The sequence below is a fragment of the Eschrichtius robustus genome, chromosome 15, assembly GCF_028021215.1.
Source record: "Eschrichtius robustus isolate mEscRob2 chromosome 15, mEscRob2.pri, whole genome shotgun sequence".
In the NCBI taxonomy this organism is placed as follows: Eukaryota; Metazoa; Chordata; class Mammalia; order Artiodactyla; family Eschrichtiidae; genus Eschrichtius; species Eschrichtius robustus.
The window spans coordinates 87257137-87277146 of NC_090838.1; the positions used below are offsets into that span (position 1 = coordinate 87257137).

At 40.4% G+C, this 20010-nt stretch overlaps 1 protein-coding gene, 1 non-coding gene and 1 pseudogene across 2 annotated transcripts in view; 1 reads left to right on the plus strand and 2 right to left on the minus strand.

The window, feature by feature from the left end:
* The window catches only part of VWA3B (von Willebrand factor A domain containing 3B), a 205972-nt gene that overhangs the window by 47989 nt on the left and 137973 nt on the right, over window positions 1–20010 (plus strand). The window lies entirely within an intron of this gene.
* On the minus strand, window positions 4305–4751 carry LOC137777931 (protein mago nashi homolog 2 pseudogene; annotated as a pseudogene).
* LOC137778227 (small nucleolar RNA SNORA71) lies at window positions 5728–5850 on the minus strand. The gene has a single exon (XR_011076805.1). It is a non-coding gene; the product is annotated as a small nucleolar RNA SNORA71 (small nucleolar RNA).

Genomic DNA, 20010 nt, shown 5'->3' on the forward strand with positions numbered 1-20010 from the left:
ATAGATTATATGTCAAAATGATAATATGAACATATGGGTTACATCAAATATATTAATAAAATTAAGTTTTTTCTAAGATTTGGCTACTAGAAAATTGGAAATTATGCATGTGGTTCATCTACTATTGAATTAGTATTGGATAGCGCTGCTCTAGAGCCATGCTAGCTGCCCCGTCGATTAAGTAGCTGTGTAACTTTGGGAAAGTCATTTAACCTTTCTGCTTCCTTTCCTCATCTATAAAATGGGAATAATAGATTGTTATTATTATATTATATTATATTATGCTATATTATATTATATTAGTTGTGTTAAATGATGAGGAGACAGAGAGGAATAAGGCACTGTCCTATGTTCAATGAACTTAAATGCAGTAAAATCAAGAGCCTGGGCTTCGGAGTCAGGCCTGGGTTTGGATTTGTCATTTAGCTGTGTGATCGTGGTTAAGGTACTTAACTAATCTGAGCTTTAGCTTTCTTATTTATGAATGGGGATGGTGATGTTTACCTTATGGGTTGTTAGGAATATATATATATATATATATGCGTGTGTGTATATATGTGTATATGTGTGTATACACTGTATGAAACGCTGTGTATACACACACACACACACACACACACACACACAGTGTTTTATGTAGTGCCTGGCACATAGTTAGCCAGTCAGTAATTATAACTGCTGTTATTGCCATGACCATCATCATCCTGTGGGTTACCCTACTGTTATTACCACTAGGTAAGCAACTTAAAGACTAAGTTTTTTTATCACCTTTACTTTTCTTCTGTCATCCCAATTCTCATGTTTGTTTTAGTTTTAGTTCTGCTGTTAAGTACATTCTGTTCTCACTTGTAGTCCATCTCCTTTGGTTTCCCCAGCCATCTCTTGGTTGGCTAAAATTTATCTTCTAATAGTTTCCTCAAGGAGGGAATCAGAGGAACAATAGTCCCAGGGTTTCCAAATGTTCTTTTCTATGTCTTTATACTTAAAGGACAACTTGGCTGGATAGAAAGCCCTTGGCTCACTTTTTGTTTGTCTTGTGTGTGTTATGGGTTGTGCTGCAGTGTCTTCTCATAGTGTGTGCCGCCGAGAAGAAATCCAAGGCCAACTTGATTTTTTTCTTTTGTAAGTGACTTTATCTTTTTGCCTGGTTGCTCAGAGGTTTCTTTTATTCCACCAGCTTTATTGAGTTAAAATTGACATATAGTATTGTGAAAATTTAAGGTGTACAATGTGATGAGGTAATCCACATATATATATTGTGAAATGATTATCACAATAAGCTTAGCTAACGCATCCATCACCTCACATAATTACATTATTTTGTGTGTGGTGAGAACATTCAATTAGCAACCTTCAAGTGTATAATACTGTATTGTTAAATATAGTCAACACGCTGTACATTAGATCCCCAGGACTTAAATTCATCTAATAACTAAAGTTTGCACCCTTTGACCAATTTCTCCCCATTTCTCTCAGCCCCAGCCCCTGGCAACGACCATTCTACTCTCTCTTTCTATAAGTTTGGCTTTTTTTGTTTCCACATGTACGTGAGATCATACAGTATTTGTCTTTCTCTATCTGACTTATTTCACTTAGCATAATTCCCTCAAGGTCCATCCATGTTGTTGCAAATGACAGGATTTCCTTCTTTCTCATGGATGAGTAATATTGCATTGATATACTTCAAATTTTTATACCCATAAAAAATATATAAAATCACATTTTCTTTATCCATTCATCTGTCAGTGGATGCTTTGGTTACTTCCATGTCTTGAATATTGTAAATAATTCTGGAATGAACATGGGAGTGTAGATATCTCTTCAAAATAGTGATTTCATTTCCTTTGGGTATATACCCAGAAGTGGGATTGCTGGATCATATGGTAGTTCTATTTTCACTTTTTTTGAGGAACCTCCATCCTGTTTTCCATAGTGGCTTCACCAATTTACATTTCACACCAACAGTGCACAAACGTTCCCTTTTCTCTACCTCCACACCAACACTGTTGTCTCTTGTCCTTTTGATAATAGCCATCCTAACAGGTGTGTGGGGATATCTTTTGCATTTCCCTGGTAATTAGTGATGTTGAGCACCTTTCCATGTATCTGTTGGCCATTTGTATGTCTTTTCTGGAAAAATATCTATTCAAATCCTTTGTCCATTTTAATTGGATTGTTTGTATTTTGCTATTAAGTTGTATGAGTTCCTTATATATTTTGCATATTAACTTCCTCTAAGATAGATGGTTTGTGAATATTTACTTCCGTTCTGTAAGTTGCCTTTTGTTTTGCTGATTGTTTCTTTTGCTGTGCAGAAGATTTTTAGTTTGGTGTAGACCCACTTGTTTATTTTTGCTTTTGTTGCTTGCTCTATTGGTGTCATATCCAAAAAAATTGTTGCCAAAACCAGTATCAAGGAGCTTTCCCCCTATGTTTTCTTCTAGTATTTTACAGTTTCAAGTCTTATGTTTAAGTCTTTAATCTGTTTCAAGTTAATTTGGTAAGTGGTATAATATAGGCGTCCAATTTCATTCTTCCGCATGTGCACATTCAGTTTTTCCAACACCGTTTATTGAAGAGACTATAATTTTTCTATTGAGGATTCTTGGCTCCCTTGTCAGGTATTAGTTGACTATATATGCATGGGTTTATTTCTGGCTTCTTTATTCAGTTCCATTGGTCTGTGTGTCACTTTTATGCCAGTACCATATTGTTTCGATTACTATTCTGTTGTAATAGAGCTTAAAATCAGGAATCATGATGCCTCCAGCTTTGTTCTTATTTCCCAGGATTGCTTTGGATATTCAGGGTCTTATGTGGTTCCATATGAATTTTAGGATGGTTTTTTCTATTTCTGTGAAAAATGCCTTTGGAATTTTTTTAAATTAATTAATTAATTAATTTAATTTTTGGCTGCATTGGGTCTTCATTGCTACTCACGGGCTTTCTCTAGTTGCAGCGAGCGGGGACTACTCTTCATTGCAGTGCATGGGCTTCTCATTGTGGTGGCTTCTCTTTTTGGGAGCACAGGCTCTAGGCGCGCGGGCTTCAGTAGTTGTGGCATGCAGGCTCAGTAGTTGTGGCTCGTGGGCTCTAGAGCGCAGGCTCAGTAGTTGTGGCGCATGGGCTTAGTTGCTCCGCGGCATGTGGGATCTTCCCGGACCAGGGCTAGAACCCCTGTCCCCTGCATTAGCAGGCAGATTCTTAACCACTGTGCCACCAGGGAAGCCCCCTTTGGAATTTTAATAGGAATTGCCTTGAATCTATAGATGGCTTTGGGTAATATAGACATTTTAACAATATTAATTATTCTGATTCACAAACAAGAGATATTTTTCCATTTATTTGTGTCTTCATCAATTTATTTTATCAACATCTTATAATTTGTCAGTGTACAGATCTTTCAACATCTTGGTTAAATTTGTTTCTAAGTATTTTATTATTTTTGATGCTATTATAAGTAGGATTGTTTTCTTTATATCTTTTTCAGATAATTTGTTGTTAGTATATAGAAACACAAGTGATTTTTGCCTGTTGATTTTGTATCCTGCAACTTTACTGAATTTGTTTATTAGTTCTAACAGTTTTTTTGGTGGAGTTTTTAGGGTTTTCTATATATAAGATCATATCATCTGCAAACAGACTATTTTACTTCTGCCTGTCTGATTTGGATTTTTTTTTTTTTTTTTCTTGACTGATTGCTCTTGCTAGGACTTCCAGTACTGTGCTGAATGGGAGTAGTGAGAGTGGAAACTCTTTTCTTGTTCCTGATCTTAGTGGGAAAGCTTTCAACCTTTCACCACTGAGTATGTTAGCTGTGAGTTTGTCATATATGGTTTTTATTATGTTGAGGTATGTTCCTTCTGCACCCAATTTCTTGAGAGTTCACTTCGTGTTCATTTATCACGAAAGAATGTTGAATTTTGTGAAATGCTTTTTCTACATCTATTGAGAGAATCATGATTTGGTGTATCACATTTATTAATTTGTGTGTGTTGAACAATCTTTGCATCCCAGAGATAAATCCTACTTGATCATGGTGTATAAACCTTTTAATGTGCTGTTGAATTTGGTTTGCTAGTATTCTGTTGAGAATTTTTGCATACATATTCATTAGTGATATTAGTCTATAGTAAACTTTTCTTGTAGTGTCATTATTTGGCTTTGGTATAAGGGTAGTGCTGGCCTCATAAAATGAGCTTGGAAGTGCTCCCTCTTTTTCAATTTTTTGGAAGAGCTTGAGGAGGATTGGTATTAATTCTTAATCTGTTCAGATTTTCTTTCTTTTTTTTTTTTTTTACAATTTAGATTGGTTTAATCTTGAAATGTAATCCAATAAGACTAAAAACTAAACATTTCAGGTCCTGTACCAAATAGTAAAATACTCGAAGGCCTTCAGGATCCTTCGACTGATTAAACATCAATAAGAGAACCTATTTTTGATGCGGTAAAAGAAATGTGTTCATCTCCAATTACAATTTCAACCTCCTGCCTGCCAGCCCTGTCAGAGGGAGGCCACAAAGCATCATCTTCTTTTGTAATTTACTGTCATCAATAATTCTCTTCAGTTCTTCCATGACACCCTTGTGTACATAAGCCTCCCTTTTGATCATGACGTCATTTTTATAATTGCTGTTGTTGGCATATCTAAGTTTTCCATCCGGCCAAAACTCAAACTCCAGAAACTCGTATCCAAACTTGCCCTTGTGCCCTACATAGTAGCGTAGGTAGCAATCACTGGCCATAGCCATCCTTGTCCCCGAAAAGCCCACTGAAGGCCCAGCCGACGTGCCTCCAGGCACCTGGCCCAGATTTTCTTTTTCTTCATGATTCAGTGTTGGTAGTTGCTATATTTCTAGGAATTTATCCATTCTTTTAGGTTATCCAATTTGTTGGCATGTGATTATTTATAATAGTCTCTTATGATCCTTTGTATTTCTATTGTGTCATATTTAGATTTCATTTTTAATTTTATTTGAATCTTTGCTCTTTTTTGGGGGGTGGGGGGGTGGGTCCATATGGTTTATTGAATGGATGGATGGAGAGAAAATGATGATGATGAGCAGCTGCCAACTCAAGAAAAAAACTCTTGGTTATTGAAGTCATCCAGGCACAGCAGAGGGACCAGGGCCAGCCTTCCCTGTCCACGGCTCTCCAAGGGTACTGCTGTCAGGACTCAGAGCCAGCCAAAGGGGATGCCAAGCCCCCAGTCACAGCGCTTTGCCCCTGATCTCTAATGCTGAGTGAACAGTTCTCCTGTGATGCTCTGAGCAGGCAGCAGGGAGCTCTTCACGTGGAGACCTCACTGTCCATTCTCTGCCCCACTGGTGTCCACGAACTATAGGAATCTTGGGGAGAAATACCAGCAATCCCATATCCCAAGTCACCCCAAGGTCGCTGACTCATGGGACTTCCTCAGCAATCTCCAGATCTAAGGCTGACCTGTTATCTGGGAGCCAGACATGCCTCTTGGGGGCACCATGTTGCATCTGTGGATTCTACTAAGCAAAGGCACTGTCACAGGGTTTCCACCTCCCACCGAACCGATCGGAACTCGTTCCAGTGTGAGATCCAAATATAGATGTATTGACTGGTTTCTGCCAAGAGACTCCTTAACTTCAAAGACAAAGTGAACCCCTGCAGTCTGGGCGCTAGCCTGGTTACCATATCACAGGGGGGCCAGCAAAGGCCTGAGCTCTGAAGGGAATGGCAGAAGAAAAAAGATAGTGTGTGAAAGATCCAGGGTTTGGAAGGGACAACTGGGCCCTTCAAACATGGAAAAATGTCTTTCAGTAACTCCTCTCCCTGCACTATCGATGACCAGGGCACAGGCAACCCATGATCACTGAGTCTTTGCTCTTTTTTTCTTAGTCTAGCTAAAGGTTTGTCAATTTTATCTTTTCAAAATACCATCTTAGTTTTGTTGATCTTTTCTATTGTTTTCCCTGTCTATATTTCATTTATTTCTGCTCTGATCTTTGTTACTTCTGCCATCTTTGGACTCATTTAGTTCTTTAGTTCCTTGAGGTGTAAAGTTAGGTCATTTTTCTGTGATCTTTCTTTTTATCTTTTAAATGTAGGTGCTGTTGCTATACACTTCCCTCTTAGAATGGCTTTTGCTGCACTCCATAAGTTTTGATATTTTTTTTTCTGTGTTTCCATTTCTATTTGTTTCAAGATATTTTTTGATTTCTCTTTTGATGTCTTCTTTGACTCATTTTTTGTTCAAGAGTGTGTTGTTTAATTTCCACACATTTGTGAATTTTCCATTTTCCTCCTTTGATTAATTTCTAGTTTCATACTGTTATGGTTGGAAAAGATACTTGGTATGATTTCAGTTTCCTTACATTTGCTAAGGCTTATTTTGTGACTTAATATATGATCTATCCTGGAGAATGTTTCAGATGCAATTGAGAAGTATGTATATTCTGGTGCTGTTGGTGGTTTGTTCTGTATGCGCCTCAGGTCCATTTGGTCTGAGGAATAGTTCAAGTACAGTGTTTCCTTATTTACCTTCTGTCTGGATGATGTAACCATTGTTGAATGTGGGGTATTGAAGTCCCCTACTATTATTGCATTGTTATCTATTTCTCCCTTCAGTTCTATTAATATTTGCTTTAAATATTTAGGTGCTTCAATGTTGGGTGCATATATATCTACAATTGTTATATCCTCTTAATGACTTGGTCCCTTTATCACTTGGTCCCTTTTTATATAGCGACCTTCTTTGTCTCTTGTGACCAGTTTTAATTGAAAGGCTATTTTATCTGATATAAGTATAGCCACTTCTGCTCTCCTTTGGTTACCATTTGCATGGAACATCTTTTTTCATCCCTTCACTTTCAACCTATGTGTGTCCTTAAAGCTAAAGTGAGTCTCCTATAGGCAGCATGTTGTTGTATGTTTTTTTTATCCATTCAGCCACTTTGTGTCTTTCAATTGGAGAACTTAGTCCATTTACATTTAATGTAATTATTGATAGATAAGGACTTACTATTACCATTATGTTATTTTATGACTTTTTTAGTTATTTTGTTCCTTTCTTCCTCTCTTACCTTCTTCCTTTGTGATTTATTTTTTGTAGTGGTATGCTTTAATTCCTTTATCTTTATTTTTTGTGTAACTACTAAAGGTTTTTGTTGTATTTTTTGTGTATGTGTGGCTACCACAAGGCTTACATAAAACATCTTGTAGATATAACAGTCTATTTTAAGCTGATAACAACTTACTTTCAATTGCATACAAAACCACTACTCTTTTACTCTCTCCTCCCCACATTTTATGCTATTGATCTTTTTAATCTTGTGCATCCATTAACAAATTATTGTAGCTTATATACTGTATATAATTATAGCTTATACATATTGTAGCTTATTTATTATTGTAGCTTATTATAGTTGCTTTTAATATTATTGTTTAACTTCTGTGCTAGAGATAAAAGTGATTTACACACCACCATTACAGTGTTTGGGTATTCTGAATTGAACTATATAATTACCTTTACCAGTGAGTTTTATACTTTTATGTATTTTTAAGTTGTTACTTAGCATCCTTTCATTTCAACTCCCTTTAGCATTTCTGTAAGGTAGATGTAGTGATGATGAACTTCCTTTGCTTTTGTTTGTCTGTGAAATTCTTTATCTCTCCTTCATTTCTGAAGGACAGTTTTGCTGGGTATAGTTTTCTTGGTTGGCAGTTTTTTGCTTTTAGCACTTTGAATATTTCATATCATCCCATTCCCTCATGGCCTGCAGACTTTCTGCAGAGAAATCTGCTTATAGCCTTATGGGGTTCCCTTGTTCATGATAAGTCATTTTTCCCTTGCTGCTTTCAAAATTTTCTCTTTGTCTTTGACTTTTTACATTTTGATGATAGTGTGTCTCAGAGTGATCTTCTTTGGGTTGGTCTTGCTTGGGGTCCTTTGAGATTCTTCTACTTAGATGTCCATATCCCTTTCTAGATTTGGGAAGTTTTCAGCTATTATTTCTTTAAATAATCTTTCTGCCCCTTTCTGTCTTTTCCTTCTGGGACTCCTATGTTGTGAATATTCATTTGCTTGAAGGTGTCCCATAATTCATACAGGTTTTCTTCACTCTTTTTCATTCTTTTTCCTTTTTGTTCTTCTAATCGGCTAATTTCAAATGATCTGTCTTCAAGTTTTCTGATTCTGCTTCACCATCAAGTCTGTTGTTGAGGTTCTCTATTGAATTTTTCAGTTCTGACATTGTATTCTTCAGGTTCATGATTTCTGTTTTGGTTCTTTTTTATGGTTTCTATTTCTTTATTAAACTCATTTTGTTCATGCATTGTTTTCCTGATTTTGTTTAGTTATCTGTGTTCTTGCATTTCACTGAGTTTCTTTAAGATGATTATTTTGAATTCTTTTTCAAGTAATCTGTAGATCTCCATTTCTTTGGGGTCAGTTACAGGAACTTTATTAATTCCTTTGATGGTGTCATCTTTGCCTGATTCTTAATGATTCATGTAGCCTTGCACTGGTATCTGTACATTTGAAGAAGCATACACTTCTTCCAGTCTTTACAGACTGGTTTCCATAGGTAAAAACCTTCTCCTGTCTGTTCCCTGGGCTGATGGACTACCTCTGGAATCTCAGTTGTGCTGGGTTAGACCCAGTTATATGGCTATTGCTGGGTCTCTAGTGGGATCTTCAGTTGGCAGGCTTGTTATCAGGGGCTGGGACAGGTATGGATCCTGTTTGGTCTCTCGGTGAATGGGACTGCCTCCAGTACCTTGTTCAGTAGGGTGTTCTGGGATAAGGATCCTCTTCAGGTTCCACAGTTGGGTCCTTAGACAGCAGGTCTATTACTAGGTGTGCAGGGGGCATGGCTCCCACTAGATCCCTGGGAGGACTGATGCCTGGTCACTGGATGAGCCCCTAGGTGGGCAAGACTGGCCCTGGACCATGTCTGGGAGGGGCTGGAATGGGGCTCCAGGATTGTTTGAGATTCTATAGCCATGTTTGAGGTCTGCAGACCTGGCCCTGGAGGCACAGATGCATATGTCTCCCACCAGGTCCCTGGGCAGGTTGGGCTCAGTGGTGTGGACTGAGGCTGGGAGGGCCTGGAACTGAATATAGGTCCTTTTCAGAGCCTCTTGGAGCACAGACAGTAGTGTGTACTACTGGGTCCCTTGCTGGCAGGTCTGCTGGTGGACTGAAGCTGTGTTGAGGTTGGAGCCCAGTACAGGGCCCTTCTGGGGGTTCAGACTGGAGTGTCTCCCACTGGGGCCCTGGACCCTAAGGACTGCTGGCAGACGGAGGCTGTGAGGGGGTTAGAGGCAAGTATGGGGCCCTTTCTGGATCTCTGGGGGTATAGACAGGTATGTCTCCTGCAGGATCCCTGTGCCAGCAAGACTGTGGACAATGGCTGGGATGGGCTGGACCCCAATTACAGGGCCTATTCAGAATCTACAGTCTGACTGAGTTTGGGGGCTTACCTCCAGGGGCTCCCAGACTGTGGCCAAGAGGGGCTGGAACTGGTTCACGGGCCAATTCAGGGTCCACAGCTGGGACCGAGGGCTGTATGTCTATTACCTGATGCTCGGGTGAACATGGCTCCTCCTGGGTCCTTTGGCATATGGTGCTGGAGACAGGACCAAGCCAAACAGGGCTGTAGTCAAGTCCTCAGGGGCACAAAGCTGTTTCTGTTTCTGTAGCGGGGAGCATAGTTGGTAAGTCAGCAGCATGGGGCAGACCTGCCTTCTCAAAACACCTCTCCTTGGTCTTGGACTTTACAATCTCCTACCTGGATCCCAAAGCTCCTATGAAGGCACTTTTGTCTGTGGGTGGATGCCAAATTATTGTTGTTGAGGCAGGGATATGATCAAGGGATATCTTATTCAGCCATTTTGCTCCAAAGGATTCTTTTTTTTTAATCTTTAAATCCATTAAGTCCTAGGATATGTCTCAACGTTGACTGCTGTGGTTGATATTCCCTGGTATGTAGTGTGCCCTTTAATATGAACATCTAAGACTTCTATTTCTGGCAAGTTTCCTTGAATTATACTTTAAAATACTTCTTCTGCTCTGTTGTTTTATTTATTATTATTTTTAAATTTAACAAACACTTGGACATTGCTTGGAATATGCCAGGCACTGTTCCAGCCTCTTATCAAATTTTAACCAACTTAAACTTCCTAACAGCCCTATGGAGTAGGTACTAACATTATCCTCATTTTAGTGATGGGGAAACCAAGAAAGAAAGTGGTTAAGAAACTTGTCCAAATTCACATTCACTTCATTGACATGAAGTCAAACACTTCATTTTCTTAACCATTGTGCCAGGCTGGTTTTCTTCTTTGGTGACTCACTTTATGTATAAAGTATGATAGCTCTCCTTTGACTGTCTCCTATTATTTTCTTTCTAATGTTTTAGAATACTTTATTTCTGCTTGTGTTCACCTTGTCTAGTTTCTTATAGTGAGTTCCAGCATATATTTTCTTTGTTGATATTCCACCATTTTCATCTTAATTTCTGTGATTATTTTCTTCTTTCCTGACTTTTTCATATTTCATCTCTTCCTGTTGTCTTGCCATCACATTCTTGAGTTTTTGCATGTCTGCTTTGTTTTCTTCCTTCAAGGAGATGATGGCTTCATATATTTTTAAATTCATGGTGAAATATTGGATCATAATTTTCATGTATTCCCTGATAACGTTTTTAGTGAGTGTTATTCATCTCTTGATAATTTTGCTGCTCTTTCCCTCATTTTTTTCTTATGTTCTTCTTTGGATGCTGTGTGCTGGCTTCCTCTTTATTATTCACCACTGAAAGTACACAAGATAGGTATCTGCTGGTGGTTCATATGGGAGATGGGGTGGGGAAGGGGATATGCTTCATGGCTAAAGGTACTCTTCTTTGCTGTTACTGAGAGTGGTTCCTGCAAATAAGTTTTCTCTGGGTGATAGTTTGTGATGGTCTCCCTCTTGCCTTTCTGAACCAAGTCGGCAGACCCCAACAGATAAATGGGCAAAAGAAGTTAAATACAAAAATGTTCAATTTCACTACTGTTCACTACTAATTGACATTAATTTCTTTATCAAAGCAAATTCAGCTGGAAACAATGAGATATTATTTTATGCTAATTCAGGTTCAGTGAAATGGGTATTCCATATACACTGCTGATGTGACTTATATTAAAACTTTTTTTGGAAAGCATTTCAGCGTGAGAGATTACCCCAAAATGTTTAATCATGTTGATCCGGTATTTTCACTACTAGAAATCTATCTCCCCCAGAAGTCTAAAGTACAGAAGGAAATACACCACCAAAAAAGATATTCACACCGTTCACTTATTAACCTTTTTTCTCCAGTGATGTATGTGGATTCCTTTGCAATATATCAATATTACATTCCTGTATGTGATGGGCTTGCCCTGGGCCATCTACTCTGCTTTGCCCTGTCGCACTCTACTCTTGATTGGTAATGACCTTTTGACATTCAATTTGTTTCTTTATCTGCCCTGTATATTTACTGTAGATGTGAAAAATGGGTTTGATGTTATCTGAATAAACCTTCATTTTGTGTATTGCTGGACTGGATATTCTAAGTGGTGAGCATGTATATTCTTGGTTTCTGTGCTGTCTTATTCAACACACATTTTTCTACACACACACATGTGAGCACATGTATTCTTGGTTTCTGTGCTGTCTTATTCAACACATGCTTTTTCCCATAATATACACTGGCTTTTAAAGCTTTTTATTTTTTGCCCCCAATACATTTTCCTTTCTTCCTTTCTCTTTTTTCTTTTCTCCACTCCTCCCCTACCCTGTTTCTTAGTATAGAGTTGGGTAGGTCCAGTGATATGATTTGAAAGCAAATAAAAGACTGAGTTGTGAGGAGACCTTCAAGATGGCGGAGGAGTGAGACCTGGAGATCGCCCTCTTCCCCACAGATACATCAGAAATACATCTACATGTGGAACAACTCCTACAGAACACCTACTGAACGCTGGCAGAAGACCTCAGACTTCCCAAAAGGCAAGAAACTCCCCACGTACCTGGATAGGGCAAAAGAGAAAAGAAAAAACAGACAATAGAATAGGGATGGGACCTGCACCAGTGGGAGGGAGCTGTGAAGGAGGAAAAGTTTCAACACACTAGGGAGCCCCTTCACTGGAGGAGACAGGAGTGGCGGGGTGGGGGAAGCTTCGGAGCCACGAAGGAGAGCACAGCAAAGGGGTGCGGAGGGCAAAGCGGAGAGATTTCCACACAGAGGATCGGTGCTGACCAGCACTTACCAGCCCGAGAGGCTTGTCTGCTCACCCGCCGGGGCGGGTGGGGGCTGGGAGCTGAGGCTCCGGCTTTGGAGGTCGGATCCCAGGGAGAGGACTGGGGTTGCCTGCGTGAACACAGCCTGAAGGGGCTAGTGCGACACAGCTAGCGGGGAGGGAGTCCGGGAAAAGGTCTGGAACTGCCGAGGAGGCAAGAGACCATAGTTTCAGGGAGCGCAAGGAGAGGGGATTCAGAGCACCGCCTAGATGAGCTCCAGAGATAGGCGCGAGCCGCGGCTATCAGCGCGGACCCCAGAGACGGGCATGAGACACTGCGGTTACTGCTGCAGCCACCAAGAAGCCTGTGTGCAAGCACAGGTCACTCTCCACACCGCCCCTCCTGGGAGCCTGTGCAGCCCGCCACTGCCAGGGTCCCGTGAACCAGGGACAACTTCCCCAGGAGAACGCACGGCGCGCCTCAGGCTGGTGCAATGTCATGCCGGCCTCTGCCACCGCAGGCTGGCACCGCATTCCATACCCCTCCCTCCCCCCGACCTGAATGAGCCAGAGCCCCCTAATCAGCTGCTCCTTTAACCCCGTCCTGTCTGAGCAGAGAACAGATGCCCTCAGGTGACCTACATGCAGAGGCAGCGCCAAATCCAAAGCTGAACCCCGGGAGCTGTGCGAACAAACAAGAGAAAGGGAAATCTCTCCCAGCAGCCTCAGGAGCAGTGGATTAAATCTCCACAATCAACTTGATGTACCCTGCGTCTGTGGAATACCTGAATAGACAACGGATCATCCTAAATTGAGGTGGTGGACTTTGGGAGCAAGATATGACAAAGAAAGAAAACTACAGGCCAATATCACTGATGAACATAGATGCAAAAATCCTCAACAGAATACTAGCAAACAGAATTCAACAGCACATTAAAAGGATCATACACCATGATCAAGTGGGGTTTATCCCAGGAATGCAAGGATTCTTCAATGTATGCAAATCAATCAATGTGATACAACATATTAACAAATTGAAGGAGGAAAACCATATGATCATCTCAAAAGATGCAGAAAAAGCTTTTCACAAAATTCAACAACCATTTATGATAAAAACCCTCCAGAAAGTAGGGATTAGAGGGAACTTACCTCAACATAATAAAGGCCATATATGACAAACCCACAGCCAACATCGTTCTCAGTGGTCAAAAACTGAAACCATTTCCACTAAGATCAGGAACAAGACAAGGTTGCCCACTCTCACCACTATTATTTAACATAGTTTTGGAAGTTTTAGCCACAGCAATCAGAGAAGAAAAAGAAATAAAAGGAATCCAAATCGGAAAAGAAGAAGTAAAGCTGTCACTGTTTGCAGATGACATGATACTATACATAGAGAATCCTAAAGATGCTACCAGAAAACTACTAGAGCTAATCAATGAATTTGGTATAGTAGCAGGATACAAAATTAATGCACAGAAATCTCTTGCATTCCCGTACACCAATGATGAAAAATCTGAAAGAGAAATTAAGGAAACCCTCCCATTTACCATGGCAACAAAAAGAATAAGATACCTAGGAATAAACCTACCTCTGGAGACAAAAGACCTGTATACAGAAAACTATAAGACACTGATGAAAGAAATTAAAGATGATACAAACAGATGGAGAGATATAACATGTTCTTGGATTGGAAGATTCAATATTGTGAAAATGACTATACTACCCAAAGCAATCTCCAGATTCAATGCAATCCCTTTCAAACTACCAATGGCATTTTTCACAGAACTAGAACAAAAAATTTCACAATTTGTATGGAAACACAAAAGACCCAGAGTAGCCAAAGCAATCTTGAGAAAGAAAAACGGAGCTGGAGGAATCAGGCTCCCTGACTTCAGACTATACCACAAAGCTACAGTAATCAAGACAGTATGGTACTGGCACAAAACCAGAAATATAGATCAATGGAACAGGATAGAAAGCCCAGAGATAAACCCACGCACCTATGGTCACCTTATCTTTGATAAAGGAGGCAAAGACTATACAATGGAGAAAAGACAGCCTCTTCAATAAGTGGTGCTGGGAAAACTGGACAGCTACATGTAAAAGAATGAAATCAGAACACCCCCTAACACCATACACAAAAATAAACTCAAAATGGATTAAAGACCTAAGTGTAAGGCCAGACCCTGTAAAACTCTTAGAGGAAAACATAGAACACTCCAGGACATAAATCACAGCAAGATCCTTTTTGACCCACCTCCTAGAGAAATGGAAATAAAAACAAAAATAAACAAATGGGACCTAATGAAACTTAAAGGCTTTTGCACAGCAAAGGAAACCATAAACAAGATGAAAAGACAACCCTCAGAATGGGAGAAAATATTTGCAAATGAAGCAACTGACAAAGGACTAATCTCCAAAATTTACAAGCAGCTCATGCAGCTCAATATCAAAAAAACAAACAACCCAATCCAAATATGGACAGAAGACCTAAACAGACATTTCTCCAAAGAAGATATACAGACAGCCAACAAACACAAGAAAGAATGCTCAGCATCACTAATCATTAGAGAAATGCAAATCAAAACTACAATGAGGTATCACCTCACACCAGTCAGAATGGCCATCATCAAAAAATCTACAAACAATAAATGCTGGAGAGGGTGTGGAGAAAAGGGAACCCTCTTGCACTGTTAGTGGGAACGTAAATTGATACAGGCGCTATGGAGAACATTATGGAGGTTCCTTAAGAAACTAAAACTAGAATTACCATACGGACCCAGCAATCCCACTCCTGGGCATATACCCTGAGAAAACCATAATTCAAAAAGCGTCATGTACCACAATGTTCACTGCAGCTCTATATATAATAGCCAGGACATGGAAGCAACCTAAGTGTCCATCGACAGATGAATGGATAAAGAAGATGTGGCACATATATACAATGGAATATTACTCAGCCATAAAAAGTAATGAAATTGAGTTATTTGTAGTGAGGTGGATGGACCTAGAGTCTGTCAGACAGAGTGAAGTAAGTCAGAAAGAGGAAAACAAATACCGTATGCTAACACATATATATGGAATCTAAAAAAGAAAAAAATGGTTATGAAGTACCTAGGGGCAGGACAGGAATAATGACACAGATATAGAGAATGGAGAATGGACTTGAGGACATGGGAAGGGGGAAGGGTAAGCTGGGACGAAGTGAGAGAGTAGCATTGACATATATACACTACCAAATGTAAAATAGATAGGTAGTGGGAAGCAGCCACATAGCACAGGGAGATCAGCTTGGTACTTTGTGACCACCTAGAGGGGTGGGATAGGGAGGGTGGGAGGGAGATGCAAGAGGGAGGAGATATGGGGATATTTGTATACGTATAGCTGATTCACTTTGTTATAAAGCAGAAACTAACACACCATTGTAAAGCAATTATACTCCAATAAAGATGTTTAAAAAAAAAAAAAGATTGAGTTGTATCAGCAGTTCGCTTACTGCAGCTTTCCTTGCTAATGTATTATAAAAAGCCTTTAAAAATTTGGACCAATTATATTGCATTTGTGCCCATTATCAATTCAAGATTTAAAAGGCTATAATTATTCTCTAAAGTTTCCGAAGTCCTTTGGACTACTCCAACTCAGATTAGTGGAGACTGGATAACTTAGATAAATGCATAACTACAAGTTCTTATTTCACTTAATTTTGATGTGTGACACTTGTTGATAAGTAGATATTTGTAGGAATCTGCATTTCTTGTAATGGGTTTGATAAATGAATTATAATAGTATCTACAAATAAGTTAATTATGTGTGAATTTTAACGAACTTTTAGGCCTCATATTTTGGGGCAAATCCTTACATCATCCTCTTCCCCTCAGATAGCAAAAAGTAGTTGTAGGCTGAGAACAATTTTGTCTTGTTTCTTGCTTCCTTGCAAAGACAGCAATAGATATATCATGTACAATCCTTTCTTTATTCTGTGCTTGCTTTGGATTCTTATATGTACTTGGAAGAATTTCCCCCCCCCCCAGATTGAATTTTTTCCTGTTTGCTCATTTTCCCAAGACTGCTCTTTTTGGGTGATAGAAAGCTTTTCCAGGGTTTTGACACGGGCAATGTGTGCTACTTAGGGTGGTACATTAAACAGTGCATTACATTAAAATTTTTTTCTACCTTACTTCCTAAGAGTTCATGGGCAGTTTTCTCTGGCTGTCAGGAATGTTTAGAGAGAGGACAGGAAGAGGACTAAGGTTCATGGCTCCTACTGCGTCAGCCCCGCTGAGCACTTGTGCAGATGGTGGTACCTGCCCACCTCAGGAGTCAAGAGTAAATTGCCTCTCATCTCTGATTCTGTGGCCAGGTGCTGTCCAAAGACCTTCCCCTGGACTTCTGAGAACTCTTAGGGGAGGGGCGATACCCTTCTATTCTCCTTGCCCTCTGGGATCCTCTGTTTGCCTGGCGCTGTGTCTGGTTTTTCCATGCTAGTCTGGATGAAAATTCAGCTCCTCTCTTTATTCCCTCCCACCATCCTCCTCGCATACTCTTCATTAGGTGTGATTTTAAAAAAAAAAATTATTTATTTATTTGACTGCATCGGGTCTTAGTTGTGGCGTGCAGGATTTTTAGTTGTGGCATGCAGGATCTTTTTAGTCGTGGCATGTGGGAATCTTTCAGTTGTGGCATGCATGCAGGATCTAGTTCCGTGACCAGGGATCGAACCCTGGTCCCTGCATTGGGAGTGTGGAACCTTAACTACTGGACCACCAGGGAAGTCCCCATTAGGTGATATTTTAATAGCTGCTGCTGAGCGACTGGAAGAGGAAAGAGTGACATACATCCTCCCTGGCTCCTCCCTTTTGTTTCTCCCTTTTGCCTCCTGAAGCTTCTCACCATTTCTTTTGAAGAGCAAAGCCTGCCACTGAGTCTCCCCTCCAATCCTGACGGCTGTGTCTTGCACTTGGGGTTCATTGAGCTTCTTGGACCTGCTGGTTTATAGTTTTCATCAAATTAGTAATACTTCCGCCCTTATTTCTTGATCACAGGTCTACAGGTCAACTGCAGATTGATTAATTGAGGAGGGACGTGTCCTCCTTTAACTAGTGCTCTCCGGGATATATTTCTGTTGTGGCAGTCAGCATGAGCCATGAGCACAAGCGCCAAGCCGAGGCATGCAGCCCTACTTAAGGCCTCTGCTCATGTCACACCCACTAATATTCTGTTGGCCAAAGCAAATGACATGACCAAGTCCACATCAAGCAGATGAGGACATCTACTTCACTCACACTGAGATGGGGAGGGAAATGAATATTTGCTAAACAACAATGCAAGCTCTCACAATGTTTTGTTCTTGCATGATTCTTTTTTTGGCTCTGGCAAACAGTGTTTGCTGGAAAGTGAATCAACTTTGGAATCAGACCTGGATTCAAACCCTAGTTAGTTTTGCCACTAACTACTTGTGTGACTTTAGGTAAGGTACCTAACCTTTCTGAGCTATGTCCTCTTAGTTGTAAAAATGGGAAAAATAACATTTACCTCATATGATTGTTGGGGGAATTAAGGCATATAACACCCATGGTAATGTTTAGTACAAAATTGACATTCAATTAATATTAGTTTCCTTTTAGGATTCCAAGTGGGCTTTTATTGTAGACATTGGCTCTAGAAAGTAAAATGATCCAACAGGATAGTGAGCATTTTCGGACTAGTAGTTATGATACTAACCAGTTTATTCGCATGCATAGTGATGGATGGGAATCGGAATCTGGAAGTAGGAAGTGAATACTGTACTGATTAGCTGCGTCCCGATTGGAGGTGGATCCATTTCCAAGGTTTATGTTAAGGGGAGGTGATCAGGACCTTTCTAGAGGAAATCAGGAGCACCTGTTCGTCTACTAGCAGTGGTACATAGGATTGTACTGCGGGGCCCTTTCTGGGCATGACTTTCCCCCACTTCCCTACTGTCAGATTGGGCGCCGTGAGAGGTGTGAATGGCGCAGGAATATTTGTCAGTTGGACACGGTAATTTTCAGTTCTCAGAAGCTTTCGTGATCGCATGGGATGGATTGTTCTGCGTGGGAGCTGGGTTATTGCTGACTTGGGAAGGAACTTTAACTGCTGGTCCTTTCCAGGGACTGTCTCTTTAAGGGGTACAGTCCTAATTCCATGGGACGCTGCTCCTTAAGTTAGGAACGCCTTGTGGGCCCAGAGTGAGGGGTCTACGTAGTGGTCTGGGGGCTCCCTCTCAGGAAGGAAAAAGGCTGCTGATCTCTAGGGCTCGGAGCAGACCTCATCTTTTACTTTGGTTTTTCTCTTCCGGTTTTGTCCTCAAAAATTTAATTAAACTGAAATAGTAAGTATGGACTGAGAAAATCACATTAGAGTAAACTTTTTCACTGAGGGCCTGTCATCAGCCTAAACAAAAGTCAATAATTTTGGCGTTGATGTGGCTAGCTCGAAATCCGGACTCATCGGTGAAGCTGACAGTGGGCTCCTTTTCCACGCCAGGCTCTTCAGGATTGAGAGTGCAAGACATCCAGCGGTAGGATGAGCACCCAGGCTGATGGCCGTGGTTGGAGCTCTGAGCTCCCACTTCAAGCCAGAGCTGCTATCTTACACCAGAGGAGGAGGAAGGGGAGGGGAGGGGGAGGGAGGGGAAGGAAGAAGAAGAGGCAGATGCAGACACTTGAGGGACAGTCTTAACTTTAGCGTGTTTCACATATACAACCACAACCCACAGCTCAGGACCCCCTCATGGTTCCAGATCAGGGTTGGGCAGCTCAACACCTTTCACTTCTAGCCCCATCTCCCGCCATCAGCCATTATTAGTAGATCCGTGATCGCCTCTTCCTTCTGAGCCTGGGCTCCCCTCGGCCAGCTCAGCCCAGCATGCTGGCCAGCCTCTGCTCCTTGAGCAGAAGCGGCAAATAGGATTCAGTGTGCTCATCACCATATTTTGCTCGTGGGATAAGAGAAAGACTGCAATGAATAAGTAAAAAGGAGTGAGTTTTGGAAAAGATGAAAACTCTAATTTGAAAAGGTACATCTACTCCAGTGTTCATAGCACAACTATTTACAATAGGCAAGACAGGTAAGCAACCTAAAGGTCCATTGACAGATGAATGGATAAAGAAGATGTGGTACATATATATGATGGAATATTACTCAGACATAAAAAGAATGAAATAATGCCATTTGCAGCAACATGGATGGACCTAGAGATTATCATACTAAGTGAAGTACGTCAGAGAAAGACAAATATGATAGCACTTATATGTGGAATCTAAAAAACTGATACAAATGAACTTATTTGCAGAACAGAAATAGACTCAAAAACATTGAAAACACACTCATGGTTACCAAGGGGGAAAGGGTCGAGGAGGGATCAATTAGGAACTTGGGATTAACAGATACACATGACTATATACAAAATAGATAAACAACAAGGACTTACTGTACAGCACAGGGAACTATATTAATACAATACCTTGTAATAACCTATAGTGGAAAAGTATCTGAAAAAGCATATACACACACATATATGTATAGTATAACTGAATCAGTTTGCTGTACGCCTGGCATTGTAAATCAACTATACTTCAATTTTTTTTAAATGGGGAAAAAAGGAGTGAATTTCAGGTAATAGGAAAAGACAGTGTTTTTCTGAGAGTGTTTTTGTTTGTGTCCAGTACTCCTGGCAAAAATGGTGTTAGAAAATCTGTTCTGCTCAACGGTATTATTCTGAAGTCCAAAAATGGTGTAGCTGTAAAAATTTGGCTG